This window comes from Crinia signifera, chromosome 1, assembly GCF_055691185.1.
Source record: "Crinia signifera chromosome 1, ASM5569118v1, whole genome shotgun sequence".
NCBI classification, from domain to species: domain Eukaryota; kingdom Metazoa; phylum Chordata; class Amphibia; order Anura; family Myobatrachidae; genus Crinia; species Crinia signifera.
The window spans coordinates 60743391-60762562 of record NC_139217.1 but is presented as its reverse complement, the minus strand read 5'-3'; the positions used below and the strand labels follow the sequence as shown (position 1 = coordinate 60762562).

The 19172-nt window shown below is 47.5% G+C and overlaps 1 protein-coding gene across 1 annotated transcript in view; it reads right to left on the bottom strand.

Moving 5' to 3' along the window:
* SMIM14 (small integral membrane protein 14) overlaps positions 1-9737 on the bottom strand; it is a 29111-nt gene extending 19374 nt beyond the window's left edge. The window contains exon 1 of the mRNA XM_083158355.1: positions 9581-9737. The gene's annotated coding sequence lies outside the window, so the exon portion shown is untranslated. The remainder of the gene's footprint in view (positions 1-9580) is intronic.
* Positions 9738-19172: the final 9435 nt, after the last annotated feature.

Here is a 19172-nt window from a genome sequence, read left to right as displayed (position 1 = left end):
AAAAATGTACACCGTAATGTCTATTACACATGTCACACACCCATTACATATTATACCACATGCCATAATGCTCATTACATGTTATGCCACACATTGTAGTGGGAAGTACACATTATGCCATACACCGTAATACCTATTACATATTTTACCACATGCCATAATGCCCATTACACATTATTCCACACACCGTAATGCTCATCGCATATTAGGGGGTTAATATGCTCGTTGCCATTGGATTAACCTGCTCTGCCAGGTGTTACATGCTCTGCCAGGGGTTAACATGCTTGTTGCCATGGATTTACATGCTCTGCCATGGGTTAACATGCTCATTGCCATGGATGTATATGCTTTCCAGGGGTTAACATGCTCGATGTCATGGAGTTACAGTACATGCTCTGTCAGGGGTTACATGCTGACTTCCAGAGTCGGATCTCAGCCCCAGCAGCATGCAGGGAGGCAGCAGACACAGAGCAACCAGCCACCCACCTTCCACCTTGGAACACAGTGACCTGGACATGGCTGGGGAACCAGGTCTGGGACTGCTGGGCTGGAGACATGGCACTGGCACCTGCTGCGGCTGGTGGTGGCTGGAATGGGAACTGTGTGTCCAGACCAGGGCCCCCCTGACAGGCCCGGGCCCAGGTAAACTGTACCTGCTCCCCCCCTCTTTCGGCACCCCTGGGTCGACAGGCCTTAGTTCCACATGGCTAAGGTAGACAGGGCCGGAAGGTCGACAGTCAAAAGGTCAACATGAGTTTTACTCTTTTTTTTGTCCTGAATGTCAACACAGACGACAAGGACTATGGCTTGCTTCCTCGCTGCACTCGGCACACTATTTTATTCTCCCACCATGCCGAAGTGGATGGTGGGGCATGAAATACCGCCTGTCGGCACATGTCTGCTCAGAAAACTCATGTCGACCTTTTGACTGTCGACCTTCTGACCCTGTCCACCTTAGCCACGTCGACCTATATCAGGTGTTGACCGAAGGCCTGTCGACCTTCAGTTTTCGACCCAATGACCATACTTTCAGCGTCAAAAGAGAAGTTTGGCTGTCCTGAGCAGGAGTTTCACACAGCTAAACCTGGTCTGTTTGGGTGCAACATGCACAATATCCATGGGTGCTCAGACACAATTGAAACCTTGGGGCATCTATACTTTCCTGGGTTTGCAGTGTAAATGATTGCCGCTTTAAAAAAACTGGAGAATTCTTACCAAATCTCTCACCCTATTACATTTCACCCAATGTCTAGGTCGACAGCAGAAGTTCAACATGCACAAGGTCAACATTGGCAAAAGACCGACACAAGAAAAAGGTAAAAATGGGTCAACACAAGATTTTTGGTCTCATTTTTTACATCTGAGCATGAGGAAACCCAATTAGTCTACTGCAGGCATGTCCAAACTATGGCCCTCCAGCCAGGGCCGGTGCCACCACTAGGCATTTGCCTAGGGCACCGGCCACTGGAGGGCGGCATTTTGCCCCCCCCCCCCCCGTGCCGTGGGGGGTACCTGTCCTGCGGCGCTGTGTATTTAAAGCTGGCGGCGGAGGCAGCGGGGGTCCCTGCACTCAATAAGAAATAACGAGCGCTTCCGCCGGGCTATGCGGAAGCGCTTCTGTTGTGAAAACACTGTCCGCACGCTGATTGGCTGAGATCAGCGTGCGCCATGCGGACAGTGTTTTCACAACAGAAACGCTTCCGCATAGCCCGGCGGAAGCGCTCGTTATTTCTTATTGAGTGCAGGGACCCCCGCTGCCTCCGCCGCCAGCTTTAAATACACAGCGCCGCAGGACAGGTACCCCCCCCTCCCCCGGCACCGGGGCGCCCCCACCCCGACTTGCCTGGGGCGCTCCGGTGCCTTGCACCGGCCCTGCCTCCAGCTGTTGTGAAACTACAAGTCCCATCATGCCTTGCCACAGTTTTGCTATTAGGGAATGCTAAAACGATGGCAAGGCATGCTGGGACTTGTAGTTTCACAACAGCTGGAGGGCCACTAGTTTAGACATGCTTGGTCTACTGCTTCGCTCGCCATGCTTCCGGCCAGGTTTCTCGCTCTGCTACTGCTGCACATTTCACCGTTCCCAATCGGGAATCGGGAAAATCTCATGCAGAACCTAATCATGTGTGGACTAACCTATCATCTTATATTTTACACTTTACAGGCTGTGTTTTAAAAGTAACAAGCTGATTGGTTGGTTCTTGCCAAGCTTTGAAAAATAATTAATTTATTAAAGTGATGGACACAGGGATCTAGGGAGCTGTGGTAGGCCCAATGAAATTTCCAGGGGGCATGTCCTAATCAGGGAAAGTGTGACCACGCCCCCTTATACAAATTTATGTTTAAAAAAGATGGGATAAGTGTGTTTGCTGGTGAAAGCTGCTGCTGATAGGAGGGTAACAGCGGACACACTGAATGGACATGATCAGAGGCGGAACTCTGGGAGGCAATGGAGTCATCTGCCACCGGGCTCCTGCACCTCTCCCTCCCTTGAATCAGATAAGTGAAAGCAGTCACTATCGCTTCTGGTGCTGACTCCCCCTCCCAGTAGGACGACAGACGTAACACTCTTTTTATTATAAACATATTTCTGCAAGTGTCACACCCTATATTAGAACCCATGACCTGTTCTACCAGAAGCAGATACCTTACTGATGGAGCTATTTCCTCTAACATAAGAAATATGCAAATTCCAGCTAGATGAAGTTACTACACTACATAGCTCTGCCTAATAGTAATGGTTTGGAACTCAAGGTGCTCACACACTGAAAGATTTTTCTAAGCCATATGGCCGTTTCCGACCGATCGGAATCACAATCATAAGAACTTACCGCGTGTGGGCTTGATGGCGATCCAATGTGGGTGCCCACGGGTTGTTCATCAAGCCTGCTGATCACTTCAGCAGATGGAAAGATGAACGACCCTTCCTGTAGGGCAGGGGTGGGGAACCTTTTTTGTGGCAAGGGCCGTTTGTATGGGGAAAAAATCCTTCGGGGGCCATAAGTAAAAATTTCTCTTACAAAATTGTCCTGCTGCAGCCGTTTCACGCTCCGGTGGCTGCCGCTGAATAGGACTGACAGTCTCCGGCTGCTGTTGATTAAGAGGAATCTCGCGAGAACTACCGACCTCTCGCGAGAATTCCCCTGTACTTGATTCCTGGCAAAGCTGCCAGGTGGGTGGGAGGGCCACTAAGACCGGCTACGGGGGCCGCATACGGCCCCCGGGCCTGAGGTTCCCCACCCCTGCTGTAGGGTCATGGCCACATCTTTCATAAGGTGGCCATGTCCCGGCGCTGGCATCTCCCGCTCTCCCGCAACAGGCAGTTGGGAGAGGCAGAGGATTTTAAAACTCCTTTTCAAATGAATAGCGCAGCCGCTGATTGGCTGAGAGCGTTCTCTCAGCTAATCAGCGGCCACCCTATTCAAATGAATAAGAGTTTTCAAATCTCCTGCCCGCCACCGGCCTATCACCCGGTCTGTCAGCGGCAGGGGTGCAACGGAGGTGCTAGGCCGACAGGGGATCCCGAACACCCCTGATCATGGCCAGACAGAACGATTGAGTAAACCCTCTGATTGTTTACTCAATCGTTCTGTGTGTGTGTGGACATGATCAGGGGTGTTCAGGTTTTGAAGGGAAATTGGATAGATATCGGATTGGATCCGATATCTATCCCATGTGTGGGCACCTTAACAATTATACATAGTCAGAATCTGCATACTGTGCAGGTGCAAATTCGCTTTATCAGTTAAGTGTCTGCCTCCAGTGAGACAGATCACAGGTTCTAATCCTAGGTATAACTGCTAACCAATGTGTTTGGTCAAAATAAATGATAATGTAAATAAATGTGGTGCGATGGAACAAGATTGATAGAATATTTTCGTGTGTGTGTGTGTGTGTGTGTGAGGGGGGGGGGGGGGGGGGAGACACCAATATTTATCATGCCTCTGGAATAGAAGTGCATAAGGCAGCTTCCACCTCACAGTTGCAGACTAGCTGAGGTAATCACTATCCTGGCTGCTGGACCATGGCCGGTGTTTTCATTCATTTCATTATATTTTTCTAGCTACAGATGCAATGATGGTAGGCTTGTCCTGGTTGAAGAACAAAGTGCACTCTATTTCACAAAGGGATAAATGACTCCTCCTGAAATCTGTTAGTGTATGGTTTACTGTTAAGGGAACACCATGGAGTGAATGCCAAGTCACTGGCACACCGGCACTAGGAACAGGAAACCAAGAACCGCAGTCCTCAATAGGTGCCTTATTTCATTGGAATTTCACAAATTACAGGTAACACAGGAATAGCAACAAGAAATCATGGCAAAATAATAATGCTAGTTATTAGTAACAGTAATATTCCATCTCATGTGCTTATACAGTATGTCATGACAGTTTTACAAATACAACCGCTACTGTAGATTCTAAACTTTGGGGAAGATTTAGCAAAGTTTCAAAAGAGATCATGTACAGGTCGGGTATCCCGTATCCGGGCATCCCGTATCCGAATTATTCCAAAAACCGTGTTTTTTTGGAATAATTAAAAAAAAAAAAAATTTTTTTTTTTCCCTCCCTAACCCTCTTTTAATACTTACCAAGTCCTCCGGCGTCCACGGCAGGCCTTCAGCATCCTCTCCGGCGTCTCCAGCGGTCCCAGGAGTGCTTTGCGCGAGTGCGCGCGCCAGTGACGTCACCGGCGCGCCTGGGAACTTGCGCAAAGCACTCCTGGGACCGCTGGAGACGCCGGAGATGGTGCTGGTGGCCTGCTGTGGACGCCGGAGGACTCCATGGACGCTGTGGGACCCACCAGGGGCAGGTAAGTATGACAAAAAAAAAAATTATTCCAAAAACCGGAATATTCCCTTATCCGGAATGCTCGTGGTCCCGAGCATTTCGGATAAGGGATACTCAACCTGTACCAAGCATTTAGCTCCCATAATTTTCCAGGCTTTGTTTGGCAATTAGAAGCGGATCGTTTGGTAGTTTATCTCTCTCCAAACTTTGATAAATATGCTCCTTAAGCAGGGTACACAAGGTGGATCGGAGCAACACATGGAGTACATCATCTAGTGTGTATGTCTCTGACGGTGCGCGCTCCTGTGTATTGTCAGAAAACATCACTAGTGTGGGCCATGCTGCAGAATGCCAGCATCAGCAGTGTGTATGCTTTTGTGTACCTAACCTAACCAGTAAAACAGAATTTTGCAAGCACAGAACAATAACTGTACCATCTGTCCAAGGTGACAGGCTAAATACAGAACCATAAAATTTCCCTTAACATGAGTTGACATAAGCTGGACCAAAGTTCTATAAGAAGCGAATATGTACATTAAAACAATATACAATTGTTACAGTTCCTGGTCATATACAAAGGGCCCAAAACAGGGGTATGAGGGGGTAATGCTCAAGTATCAATTTAAATACATTTTAAGATGACCAAGCAGCCTATGGAAGTTCATGATTTTAAAACTATGAAGATTACTATAAGAACTCCATAGGACTAATAAAACTTTTTTTTTTAAATGTTACATAGAGAAATTTAAACATTCCGGTAATATACTTTTGTATACACAAAATGACACTGATTTCACTAAAAAGGAAGAAATACTCTCTCACATAAGCATTAAACAGACACTATACATTAGCAAATGGCATACAAATATCACTATTTTTATGGTCTCGTTTCACCCATTTAGCAATGTAAAATTAATTTTGTGTTTGTCAATATTTTTTTTGCTGAACTCTTAATGTGCATAAACACTAGAGATGTGCGCCGGCCACTTGTTGCGGTTTTGGTTTTGGATCTGTAACTGTCTCCGGTTTTGGATCTGTATTCGGTTTTCCTTTTTGGTTTTGGACCTGTATTTTTTTTTTTTTAACTCATAAAAACAGCTAAAAAAAAATATCACAGAATTTTGGCCTGTTTTTGTTCCTATGGTGTTATTAACCTCAATTACCTTCATTTCCACTAATTTCCTGTCTATTTTGAAAACTTTAAAAAATAATAGTGTGACACTTTAATAAACTATAAGAAAGGCTCCCAACAGCGCCTAAAGAAAAGAGGAACAAGATGGAACTGTCCTTGGGCCCTCCCACCCTTACGTTGTATAAACAGGACATGCACACTTTAACAAACCAATCATTTCAGCCACAGAGTCTGCCACACAACTGTGGCAGTGTTTGGGTCCCCACAAAAAAAAAAGAAGCAATGCTCCAAACAGCCCGTAATGGTCACCACAGTCTCACAGTATTGTAATAAAACAGCTAGGGTATGGACAGCAGTCGCAGTACCTCATAAACACATGGGGTACGGACAGCAGTCACAGTACCATATAAACAGATGGGGTACGCACAGCAGTCACAGTACCATATAAACAGATGGGGTACGCACAGCAGTCACAGTACCATATAAACAGATGGGGTACGCACAGCAGTCACAGTACCGTATTAACAGATGGGGTACGCACAGCAGTCACAGTACCGTATTAACAGATGGGGTACAGATAGCAGCCACAGTACCGTATAAACAGATGGGGTACGCACAGCAGTCACAGTACCGTATTAACAGATGGGGTACAGATAGCAGCCACAGTACCGTATAAACAGATGGGGTACGGACAGCAGCCACAGTACTGTATAAACAGATGGCGTACGGACAGCACTCACAGTACCTTATAAACAGATGGGGTACGGAGCTACGGAGAGCAGTCACAGCACGTGGGACAGATAAATATTTTTAATTTTTTTTTACTTTTAATAATTTTATTAATTAAAAAAAAACAGTGGGGTATGGCCTGCGGTCACAGCAGTACCTTATAAACTGGTACAGAGCTGCGGACAGAAGTCACAGTACCTTCTATACAGATGGAGTACGGACAGTACCTTATAAACAGATGGGGTACGGAGCTACGGAGAGCAGTCTCAGTACGTGGGACAGAGACATTTTTTTCTTTTTTTTTTACTTTTAATAATTTTATTAATAAAAAAAAAACAGTGGGGTATGGCCTGCGGTCACAACAGTACCTTATAAACTGGTGCGGAGCTGCGGACAGCAGTCACAGTACCGTATAAACAGATGGGGTATGGACAGCTGTCACAGTACCTTATAAACAGATGGGGTACGGAGCTACGGAGAGCAGTCCCAGTACCCTATAAACAGATGGGGTACCAGCAGTCACAGTAACGTATAAACAGATGAGGTACGGAGCTATAGACGGCAGTCACAGTATCGGCATATACTACACACATCGGGTGTACAGTATGCAGTGCACTGCACACACTGGGTTATGTGGAGTTATACACTATAAAACAATACTGCTGGTGGTGCTACTAAACTTAAATAAAATTAAAACTTGTGGCCACTGCCTAAAGTGCCTATGAAACAAAGCTGGTGCCTCTGCCCACTGCCTATGAAGCAACAAAGCTGGTGCCTCTGCCCACTGCCTATGAAACAAAGCTACCCACTGACTTTGAAACAAAGCTGGTGCCTCTGCCCACTGCCAGTGCCTTTAAAATAAAACAAAGCTGCCCACTGTAAACTTAAAGCTGCCCACTGTGTAAAGCTGCCCACTGTGTAAAGCTGCCCACTGTTTTTTGTTCAAAACAACTTTTTAGCAGAGCGTGCCAGCGGAGCGTGATGTCTGCAGGCTTGGATCCCATATAAAGGCGCCGAGCCGCAGGCTCAACGCCTTATATGGAATCCAAGTCTCGCGAGAATCCGACGGTGTGAAGGCGCCGTTCGGCCTCGCTTTGGGATCCGAGTCTGGCGGGAATTCCCGAGCCGCGACTCTGCAATATTCGGAGCCCCAAGTTCTTAGCGGTTCGTATTCTTCAGAATCAGTGTATACACACTGAGTGATTTTTGTCCGTGACTTTTGCAGTCCGTAGCATCCTGCTATGGAAAGTCGTCCACTCAGCTGGTAATACCAGCAGATAAGCGGTGGCAAACAGCTTTGACGAGGGAGCATGCATCAACGCTCATTGTCGGACCATACGTATTGGGCGGCTTTTGAGCTGAAAGCAGCTTAAAAAATAAAAAGAAGCTGCTTTCAGCTCGAAATCGCCCAGTGTGTATGGGCCTTTGCAGTTTGAAGGCCAAATTTTCAGCCTCCTTTATCATGAGAAAGGGGAGGACAGTACATTTCCTGCCAAACACAGACTAACCACGCAGCTGCGCCTTATCCCCCAGGAATTAAACAGCTGCACAACCAAAAACCATAACTTCAACTCTATATATTATACAGCATACTTTTACCAAGATTAAGTACAACGGATACCCACCAGCACTGCCCCTAACCATACAGATATTGTACTGCAGAGTAAAGCCCCGTACACATGGGGGAGATATATTGCTCAGCCATATATGGCTGGCAATATATGGCTGAGCAATATATTGCTCAGTGTCCCCTTTTCATCAGCGACCAGAGATGGTCGCTGATGAAAAGGAACCTCTGCTGGCGGTGCCGTAGAGGTAATCAGCTGGTCGCAGGAGCTTGTGATTAGAATAGGGCAGAAAACGGGAGCACGCACCCGGTGATTTATCGCCGGGTCACACTCCCATCACTGGCAATATGGTCACCAGCGACCATATTTCCAGCGATATCAGCCCCTATCGCCCCCGTGTGTACACAGCTTTACAGGAGACATATACCATCTCTGATGGCTTTTGTATTATGCCCCCCCCCCCACATGCTGTATGATCAAAGATATGCACAATAGATAAATCATTGTGCATAACGTTATTTGTGTGTACCCACTACAGTATATCATTAATGATGCACGCTTCGTGAGTCGTTAACGATAATCCTTATCATCTGAACACGCAGTACAATCTGACGCTATCTCCAACGAATGACTGTTCAGCAGAGGTTCCGGTGATGTCATTCGGTGTTTAACCCGTGGGTCATCTATTTTGTGGCACTGCCAACATTGTGAAGGATATCGGCTGTGCCGCATATCGTATGGTGTATACCACTCGAAGCAATAAATCTGGTTTACAGCAGCTGCCTACTCTGGACACTAAATGACACAATGTATATTACTATGTGCCAGAAGTTCCTGACACTTTGGTTAATGTATACTTACTAGGCTACACATCGATTCACAAGGGGGATGCATCAGGAAAGATGAGGGGGACTATGTATCCCAATAAAGTACAATACAAAAATGGTACTGGCTAGCATTAGGGGACCCACCAATACCCTACTGTACATGGCAGAGACTGATCTGAGGTGTACATTGCAGCAATGACAGGATATGTAGGACACACAGCAAGCTGACACGCAACAATGACAGGGATTGCAAAAGATGACACCAGATGCTAGACCATAGGGAAGTGTATTATGTAGGTGTGTGTGTGTGTATATATGTACACACACACACACACATACATACATACATATGCATGCATGCATATAGATTTATATATTACATACTGTATATGAAGGCATATAGATTACATATATGAAGTGTGTTGCATCGCCATGTGAGGGCTGCTGGTGGATAACATGCAAGCGGGTATGGGAAGGCAGCGGCAGGCTAGGTAATGGTGGCAGACAATGGCATGCAGTGCCAGGAGCCCTCACCTGTGTGCAGGAACGAGCCGGGAGCCTCCAGCCTGCAGCACCTGCTCTGTTTTGGTTATGTTGTTGTACACGTCATGCTCGTTCACGAACCCGGATCTCCCCGACCGACGCTCTGCCCTCTCCAGATGGTGCGCGCCCCCGGCGCCACCGCCGCTCAGACAAGGGGAGGAGCCGAGAGCAAGCCAATCAGCGGTTGCCAGAGCCGGCACACAGCTGGGCTTGCTACGGGACGTTCGGACACACGCACTGTGCGCCTGCGCCTGCAGCGGGTGCCAGACGTACTGTGGATAGCCGTCTCCTGTCACTGACTACCAGTGTATTATACTGTATATATTAGTCATGCCAGTTATCACAGGTGGCGAAAACTGACAGGAGCTGATTGGTTGGTACTTTATTTCTCTGCCAGGGTTAACCCATCTCCATTATGTTTTGTAGAATCCCCAAAATGCGTTGCATACCATGTCTTAAGCCCCGTACACATGGGGGGATATATCGCCGAGAGATATATCGCTCGCGATGAGCGATATATTTTGCTCAGTGTCCCGTTTGCATTAGCGACCAGAGATGGTCGCTGATTAAAAAGAAACTGCCGGGGGAGCCCAGCTGTGGAAAACAGCTGGTCGCAGGAACCAGCGATCACAACAGGGGAAAAACGGGAGCGCGCAATATATCGCCGGTGCACACTCCCATCGCGGGCAATATGGTCGCTCATCGACCATATTGCCCGCGATAGTAGACATAATCGCCCCCGTGTGTACACAGCCTAAGGCGTTTGCATGAGGGTCCCAGGCACCATCTAATGACAGCGACAGCAGCGTGGAGCTGACGCCATAGACTCCACAGCAACCAGTCCTGAGATGGCGGCCAGACAACATCTGTCAGAGGAGAGCAGTGCGCATAGCGCTACCTGGAAGTGCAGATTCCGAGTGCTGGAGCCCTGTTTAAAAGGAACCCCCATTGGCAATGAGCATGCAACTGCCCCTGTCAATGAGCCTGTAAATCCCCTTTGGTAACAAGCATGTAACACTCCCATAAGGAAACAAACATTTATGTCCACCCTGGCAATAAGCATGTAATTCCCCCAAGCAACGAGCATATAACCCCCTAGCAATGGTCATGTAACTTCCCCGTGGCAACAAGCATGTAAACCCTCCCTGGGTAATGAGCACATATAATCCCCCTTGGCAACGAGACTGAAGCCCCTAGCAAGAAGCATGTAACCCCTGGCATTGAACAAGAAACCTATGGCAATGAGCATGTAAGCACTGACAAAGAGCATGTAGATAAGTGGCATTTATCTAGCATAATATGTAATAGGCATTATGGTAATTGGTATAATGTGTAATGCGAATTACAGTGTGTGGTATAACGTGTAATGGGAATGACGATGTGTGGCATAATATGTAATCAACATACTGTGTAATGGGCATTATGGTGTGTGGTGTGTGTAATGGGCATTACAGAGTGTGGCATAATGTGTAATGGGTATTACGGAGTGCGGCATAATGTGTAATGGGCATTGCGGTGTGTGGTATGTGTAATGAGTATTACAGAGTGCGGCATAATGCATAATGGATATTACGAAGTGCGGCATAATGTGTAATGAGCAATATGGAGTGTGGCATAATGTGTAATGGGCATTACAGAGTGGCATAATGTGTAATAGGCATTACGGCGAGCGGCATTATGTGTAATGGCCATTACGGTGTGTGGTAATGAGTATTACAGAGTGCGGCATAATTCATAATGGGCATTACAGAGTGGCATAATGTGTAATAGGCTTTACAGAGTGGCATAATGTGTAATGGGCCCTACAGAGTGCAGCATATTGTGTAATGAGCATTACGGAGTGCAGCATAATGGGCATTACGGTGTAAATTCTGCCTTTCTATTATGTAGATGGGGCAGACATGCTGTACACAATGGGAGAGAGCATGAATGTTCCACTCGCCTATGCATGTCTCTGCAGGGTCCACGCATTGAGGTCGGGATCTTTCAGCCTGTCCACCCAGCCAGTCACTGAGCCGCAGGCTGCTGTGTCAGACATGATTGGACAGCCAGATCGCTCAGCACAAATCTCCCATCACCCCGTGTAGAAGGCCCCATAAAGGACGATGTGCATGGTACTGTGTGGATACCTAAAAACCTATATCGGTTAAGGTTAAATTGTCACCACAAAGATTCACTATATACAGTATATATATACAGTATATGTGGATTGACACCTGAGGAAGAATTTTAACAGCCGAAGCACCATGTGTGAGCACGGCCACGTCACAATGAACATGTGAGGGGACTCTTTGCCGTGCAACTCTTCAACTCTTAAAGCCTTGTTCGGTGGTGCCGAACTTCTGCATGGGACTATGTTCATGCTAGTAGCATATAGCCCACCGCACCACTAACCTATGGTGAGATCCTCGATGAAGCAGTCTACCTCTTTCCTCTACTTTTTCATATGTTCTTATTATGTATATATGTTGTAATAAATTGAATTTATAATTTATGTATACAGAATTTGTGTGGAGACAATTTAAGGTACTTGTTTCCTAGCACGGCCACAACGATCATGATCGTGGGCATCGTGAGGAAAAATCGGGGGCATCGCGGCCATCGCAAGCACTAAAAAATCGGGTGCGATGGTCGCGACGCGATGCCCGCGATTTCCCCATAGGGAACAATGTTAAATGCCTCAATTTAGCCGCGATGCCCCCGATTTCCCATAGGAAACAATGTTAAATGGGTCAATTTACCCAAATCATCATAGGGAACAATGTTAAATGGGCCATAAACCCCCCCAAAACACCCCTGAACAGTGAAATGTCCCCCCAAAAGTATTTTACTCCACCCCACGATCAACGCGAACCCGAAGCGTGGCGAGCGCAGCGAGCCCGCGAGGGGCGGCGGTACGCGTCCTCCGACCTTTTCATACCCCCACTATCCACGTCGGCGTGGAGTTGAGAATAGAATAGTGTGGCGAGCGCAGCGCGCCACCGAGCCCGAAGCGTGGCGAGCGGACGCGGATACCTGTGAAGCCCGCGAAGGGACGCGTTTACCTGTGAAGGTATCCGCGTCCCCTCGCGGGGGCTCGCTGCGCTCGCCACGCTTCGGGCTCGGTGGCTCGCTGCGCTCGCCACACTATTCTATTCTCAACTCCACGCCGACGTGGATAGTGGGGGTATGAAAAGGTCGGAGGACGCGTACCGCCGCCCCTCGCGGGCTTGCTGCGCTCGCCACGCTTCGGGTTCGCGTTGATCGTGGGGTGGTGTAAAGTACTTTTGGGGGGACATTTCATTGTTCTGGGGTGTTTTTGGGGCTTTCTGGCCCATTTACCATTGTTCCCTATGATGATTTGGTGAAATTGAGGTATTTTACATTGTTCCCTATGAGAAATCGGGGGCATCGCGGGTACATTGAGCCATTTAACATTGTTTCCTATGGGGAAATCGTGGGCATCGCGTCTGGACCATTTAAGGCTTTTTTAGCCGCATACGACGCAACCGACGCAATTTTGACTATTTTCAATGCATTTCAATGGGAAAATTGGGGGCATCGCGTCGGTCGCGTCGTATACCACTAAAAATGACACACGATGCCCGCGATTGTGGCCGTGCTAGGAAACAAGTACCCAATTTAACCTTAACCGATACACGTTTTTATGTATCCACATAGTACCATGAACATCGTCCTTAAGTTTTAGTGCCTGATCTGCTTATTTTACTTTACTGTCTGCAAGTTGAACTGCATAGAGGACATAAATACCACATACTGTATGTCTGTATTTAGAGACATGTGTCAGCTTGCAAAACAACCAAAACCACAAGTACAGTATGCAAACTGAAAACTGAGACTAGACTGTTATGCTGTCCATTGCTATTTTCAAACATGTAAGACCTATATCAGACAGAAACAGCATTGCACCTCGCTCCACCCGACACCCTTTAATGTTTACCTGTGACAGCAGGAATGTCCCCTTTAGACCATGAGAACCATTGACACTGAGGGTTCTTCAGCTTTGAGCGGATTCACAGTGACTTAAGTGTGCCCCTAAAATGCCTCCGTCACTTCCCCAGTGTTTTCAAGCCACCCCGTCACCTCCCCACACACTGACTACCCTTTACCCATAAAATTGCAATACAATCACTGTGTGCAGTGCGGCTTTCCACATAAACTGGCAACAATTAAATCGAATAGTATTAGAAGTTGACAACATTTTGGCATTCATCATTTCAACATGAAAATGTCAATGTGGTCATAATATCAACATTCATCATGTAGACACTGATGAAATGTTGACATGTTCTGACGGGTACAGAGGCTTCTGGGTCCTGGCAGTCATGTGACCTGTGATCCTCTGGTGTTCTGGTAAAAATTCTTCTGTAATTGCTAACAATATCAGACATTCAGCACTTCCAATTAGTTTCTATTGGGTGGCCGGAGATAACCTCATAGTTGCCTACCCTCGACTCCCTGAAATACAGATGGAGCGCCTCTGATCCTTGGCCGGGGTTCGAACGCATGTCTCCGCTGGCGATCGCGGTGCAGAAGCGCTCCATCTGACTGGGATGCGTGTGCGTCTCAGTTTCAGTACGGCGCCGCTGTGGGTCCCTGCCCGTCTCCACTTCAGGGAGATGGGCAATGATAGGGGGGACAGCGGGGCGGCAAGGGGCACCGGGGGGAGGTGGGGTGGTGGGGGAGAAAGCTCCGTAGCCACAGGCAGCGCGCAAGCATCTCGTACGCACGCGCCCCTGAATCGCCAGCCCCTGCAAGGAAGAGGCCGCCTCTTAGCAGCAATCTGTAGCAGCAATCTCCCTCTCTCCCTCATTAGTCAAGCAATCTCCCTCATTTCACCTAGCCCACATTACACTGTTACATTTTAGGGAAAAGGGAATGAGAGATACTGTATATACATTTTACATTGAATCATCAGCACCATTTCCCAGCACTTTAGCAAGTATAGTAGCTCTTACTAACTGCTTTGGGGCTCATCTACATTTGTATACAAGTAATTTAAAAAGATTCCTCTCAGATGCAGCAGTACACACCCACGCTTCTAGGTGCCATCTTCACAATGTCTTATCACAATCTCTCCATATATGGAACTAGACATGCCCTTTGGGTCGAGCATGACACGCCCCCTCAATTCTACTACCAACTATAATCTCCATGAAACTAGTTTTCAAAAGTATGGATAACCTGTGACTCTGCGGGGCGGCATCACAGGTGGACTTTTGTTATTACGGAGAATGAGGGCTGTGTAGGGGAGTATTTAATAATTTCCAAAAACATTCAGTGTGTTGTCTTTATATTTTTTAACAGGTGGACTACAAGTGACAGCAGGTCTTTAAAGTCCAGGTTTGTTGGCACTTATAGGCCACATGTCTTATCCCACACCAAGGGAATAGCCCAGGTCTGGTTGTTCTTCAAGAGACTGCATTTTAGATTTTTATGGTCCCTACTTTTCGAGTGATTCCAGCCCTGGGCTAACCACTTTGTGGCTGGTTAATGTTATTAGAGGGGCAACCTACTATAGCGTAAAATGGTCTTCCTACTATAGTGTAAAACACCCAGCTGGTTAAACCCAATGCTTGTTATTGAAAAATAAGGCCCATACACACTGGGCGACTTTGAGCTAAAAGTCGCTCAAAACAGCAGGTTTGAGCGGCTTTCAGCTCTAAGCCGCCCAGTGTGCATGGCCCGGCGATGAACAGTGAGTGCTGCTGTGCGTTCCCGCAACATCGCCGGGAAAGCCGCTCATCTGCTGCTATGCAACGCTGTCCTCCCCCCTTCGTCGGTGCCCGGCAGGGGGAAAGCCGCTCAGTGTGTATGCGCAGCGATGATTTTCATCATCGCTGTCCATACACGCTGGGCATAGTCGCATCGACTCTCTGAGACAGCAGCCATGTCCTACTTGCTCACCGGACTAGTGCAGCAATGCTGTTAGTGCTGAGTGCTCTTCTTTAGGCACCTGAGTGCTCGTTTTTAGGCACCTGCTTGGCAAGACCCTTCTGCTGCCTGGTTGCTCCCCCTCCTACTGATATTCTCGGGTACTGCTGGGGATGAGTGGGAGCTTCTTTGCAGTTCCACCACCTGGGTCTCCCTGGACCCCGTCTTCCCCCTGCACCTCAGCTCTGTCGTCGGCTCCTGTGGTCTTCTGCCAGTTGATCATGGCCGTGGTCCATTCAGAATGCTGTGATACCATCTTGCTGGTGAAGCCTACTGGTTAACTACCTACAGGATCCCTCTGCCTGTGAAGGAATTGGGGCACCTTGCCGATGTTTGGGCCCGCTCATTGTGTTCAAGTCCACATCCTCACAAACCTAAGAGTAAATCCCCTATGTGACTGTCATTGTGAACTGAGTTTTTGGGCATACCTCCTAACACAACTAGGTTTGGCCTTCGACCATCGATGATTTAAAATCATCGATGGTTTATGGCCGATGTCGAATACTTTTGCCATTGATGGGGAAAAACCAGATACTTTACCTCCATTGATGGCACAGCAAAATGATGTTTCGCTGTGTTTTTTTTCCAACGGGTGCATAGCTCAACCCCCCAGCACCCATGAAGCCCCACCCCGTGTTTTAATTGGCCCACAGGCCAATCAGTCAAAAACAATGGATGACCATCGATAGGGAAAAATATCGATGATCATCGATTGCGTAGTTTAGGACTATTGATGGCCAGTTGCATTATTGCCATCTCCAGGAGGGACACAATGCTCTGTTCCTGAACTTACATCTTAATTTACAATTGCCATCACCTGTGCTGAACACCTTTCTTATCAAATAACCTTCAAAACAAAAGATAGTAATCAAAAATGAAATGGAGAGTGCAGGAACAGTGCATTCTATCCCTCCTGGTAGGGTCATGTTGGGAGGTATGTCTTGGGGAGCATTTGACCTGTGGTGGAACAGATGTAAAATGAACATGTAAAAGCAGCCTGTATTACTCAGAACGATTTTGCTCGATTTTGGCCAATTTCGATGTTTTGGGCCAATGTATCATCTGAAAAGTGCCACATCGTTTGTGTTTTCCATCCGATCCGATGCGCGGTCCCAGGACAGTCGGATTGGAGCCTCTAGGTTGGTCGGACCGCACCTGTGATTTGTAGGAATCGGATGTAATCGGATGGAAAATTAAGTGCTTTTGGTGCATGCGATATATTGCAGAAAGTATAGTACACATGCAATTTGGCCAGATAAATCTCATACAATTTATTGGGCCAAATTGCTGGCAAAAAAATTACACAAAAGTACCAAATTGGATGCAATCACTCCCGGGGAGGTCCAGGGGAAGTTCAAGGGAAATTGCATCCAATTTCATCATCAGATATATCATTCTAATCTAAGGGACAGTTAACCTTGCTATTTCTTCCAGAGACAAAGGCCCTTATTCTGATCGGTGCGGCCGGATCCGATTATGCGGCCAGGACCGTGCGTGCGAAACCCCGCCTTCCATACGGATCGCCAACTCCATCCGTACACGGTAAGAAGCTGGCCGAACGGACCGCACATGTATTTTTCACGGAATACGCCTCCTCCATCTCAGGGAACCTCCCCCATCAATCGATGGTCGCAGACCATCGAATGCAGGACCGAGTGCTCCACCAGCTCCTGCAACCTCAGACCACACAGACATTTTTCCGTGCAAAAGCAGGGATCTGGGCGGGCAGCTGACATCCGGCGATGTCATATGTCCGCCCCCTACACGTGCGTCACGGCCGCATTACCATACGTACGCCCAGCGTTTGCATGGGAACGCCCATAAAACGCGGGGCGTATGCATATGGTAATGAGCCCAAATAGCCCTTCACGCCCCTCTCCACCCCCTGTTCGGAGTGTTCACATTTCATGCGGGATTTGGCCGTACGCCCTGCTCGCACATGCGCAGAGACACCTCTGCACATGCGCAGACACAAAACATCGGCGGCACGAACGCACACGGATATTACCGCACCGACCAGAATAAGGGCCAAAGTTACTTGCATTACACAGCTTACTTCCCTGTTCTTTTTCTTGGAAGGAAAGAGAAAAAGGGTAATATGGCCATCTAGTGGTCCAACTCTGTAAATACGTAATTTAGCTACTGAAGGGAGATTACGTCGGCGACCATTTGGCAAATTTTTAGCATTGGCCAGCATGGCTGATAATAAAAAAACAAGATGACTGATGATTCAACCTCATACGTATCCTAATAATTGGATACCTCTGATTTTGTTTATATGACGATCATCCTTCCATGCCAAAGTCTGATATTATTGTTTTATAATTTCCCTAGGTGTACTTTATGCAAGAAACTGCCGTTCTCTTTTAAAGGTAAAACAAAAGTTATATTTTAATAATATCCACAGTGCATACAGCACTCCTGGTGATTTAAGGGTGCCCCCAAACAGAGTCCTTTTCTCTTTTACCTCTCTTGGTTAGTTGTTTATAGTATAGTATAGTATTGTTACTGTGCTACTTCAACCAGTAATATTGCATTCTATTTACAACCCCATCACAAATTTGCCCCACAACTGTCCCTCTCACCCTGCCACCCACCACAACTGGCCCTCTCACCCTGCCACCAACCACAACTGGCTCTGCAGACTCTTTCACCCTGCCACCCACCACAACTGGCCCTGCTGACTCTCTCACCCTGCCACCCACCATAACTGTCCCTGCAGACTCTTTCACCCTGCAACCCACCACAACTGGCATTGCAGACTCTTTCACCCTGCCAACCACCACAACTGGCCCTGCAGACTCTTTCACCCTGCCTCCCACCATAACTGGCTCTGCAGACTCTTTCACCCTGCCACCCACCATAACTGGCCCTGCAGACTCTTTCACCCAGCCACCCACCACAGCTGTCCCTGCAGACTCTTTCACCCTGCCACCCACCACAACTGTCCCTGTAGACTATTTCACCCTGCCAACCATCACAACTGTCCCTACAGACTCTTTCACCCTGCCCCTCACCACAAATTCATAGTTGCCTACCCTCCTGCATTCTGCAGGAGGCTCCCTGAAATAGCAGCAATCTCCCTCTGTCCCTCATTAGTCTACCAATATCCCTCATTTCACCTAGCCCACATTACACTGTTATATCACAGTTACCTCCCCTCCTGCATCTGCAAGAGACTCCCTGACATAGCAGCAATCTCCCTCTGTCCCTCATTAGTCTACCAATATCCCTCATTTCACCTAGCCCACATTACTCTGTTAAATTTTTTAGGAAAAAAGGAATGAGAGACAGATACATTTACATTGAATCATCAGCACCATTTCCCAGCACTTTACCAAGTATAGTTACTAACTGCTTTGGGGCTCATCTACATTTGGATATAAGTCATTTTACAAGATTCCTCTCAGATGTAGCAGTACACACCCACGCTTCTAGGTGCCACGTTCACAATCTCTTTTCACAATCTCTCCATATATGGAACTAGACACGCCCTTTGGGTGGAGCATGACGCACCTCCTCAATGGGCACTATGCAAAATTCTATTTCCAACTATAATCTCCCTGAAACTAGTTTTCAAAAGTAGGCAAGTATGCACAAATGTCCCTGCAGACTCTTTCACCCTGCCACCCTTCACAACTGACCCTGC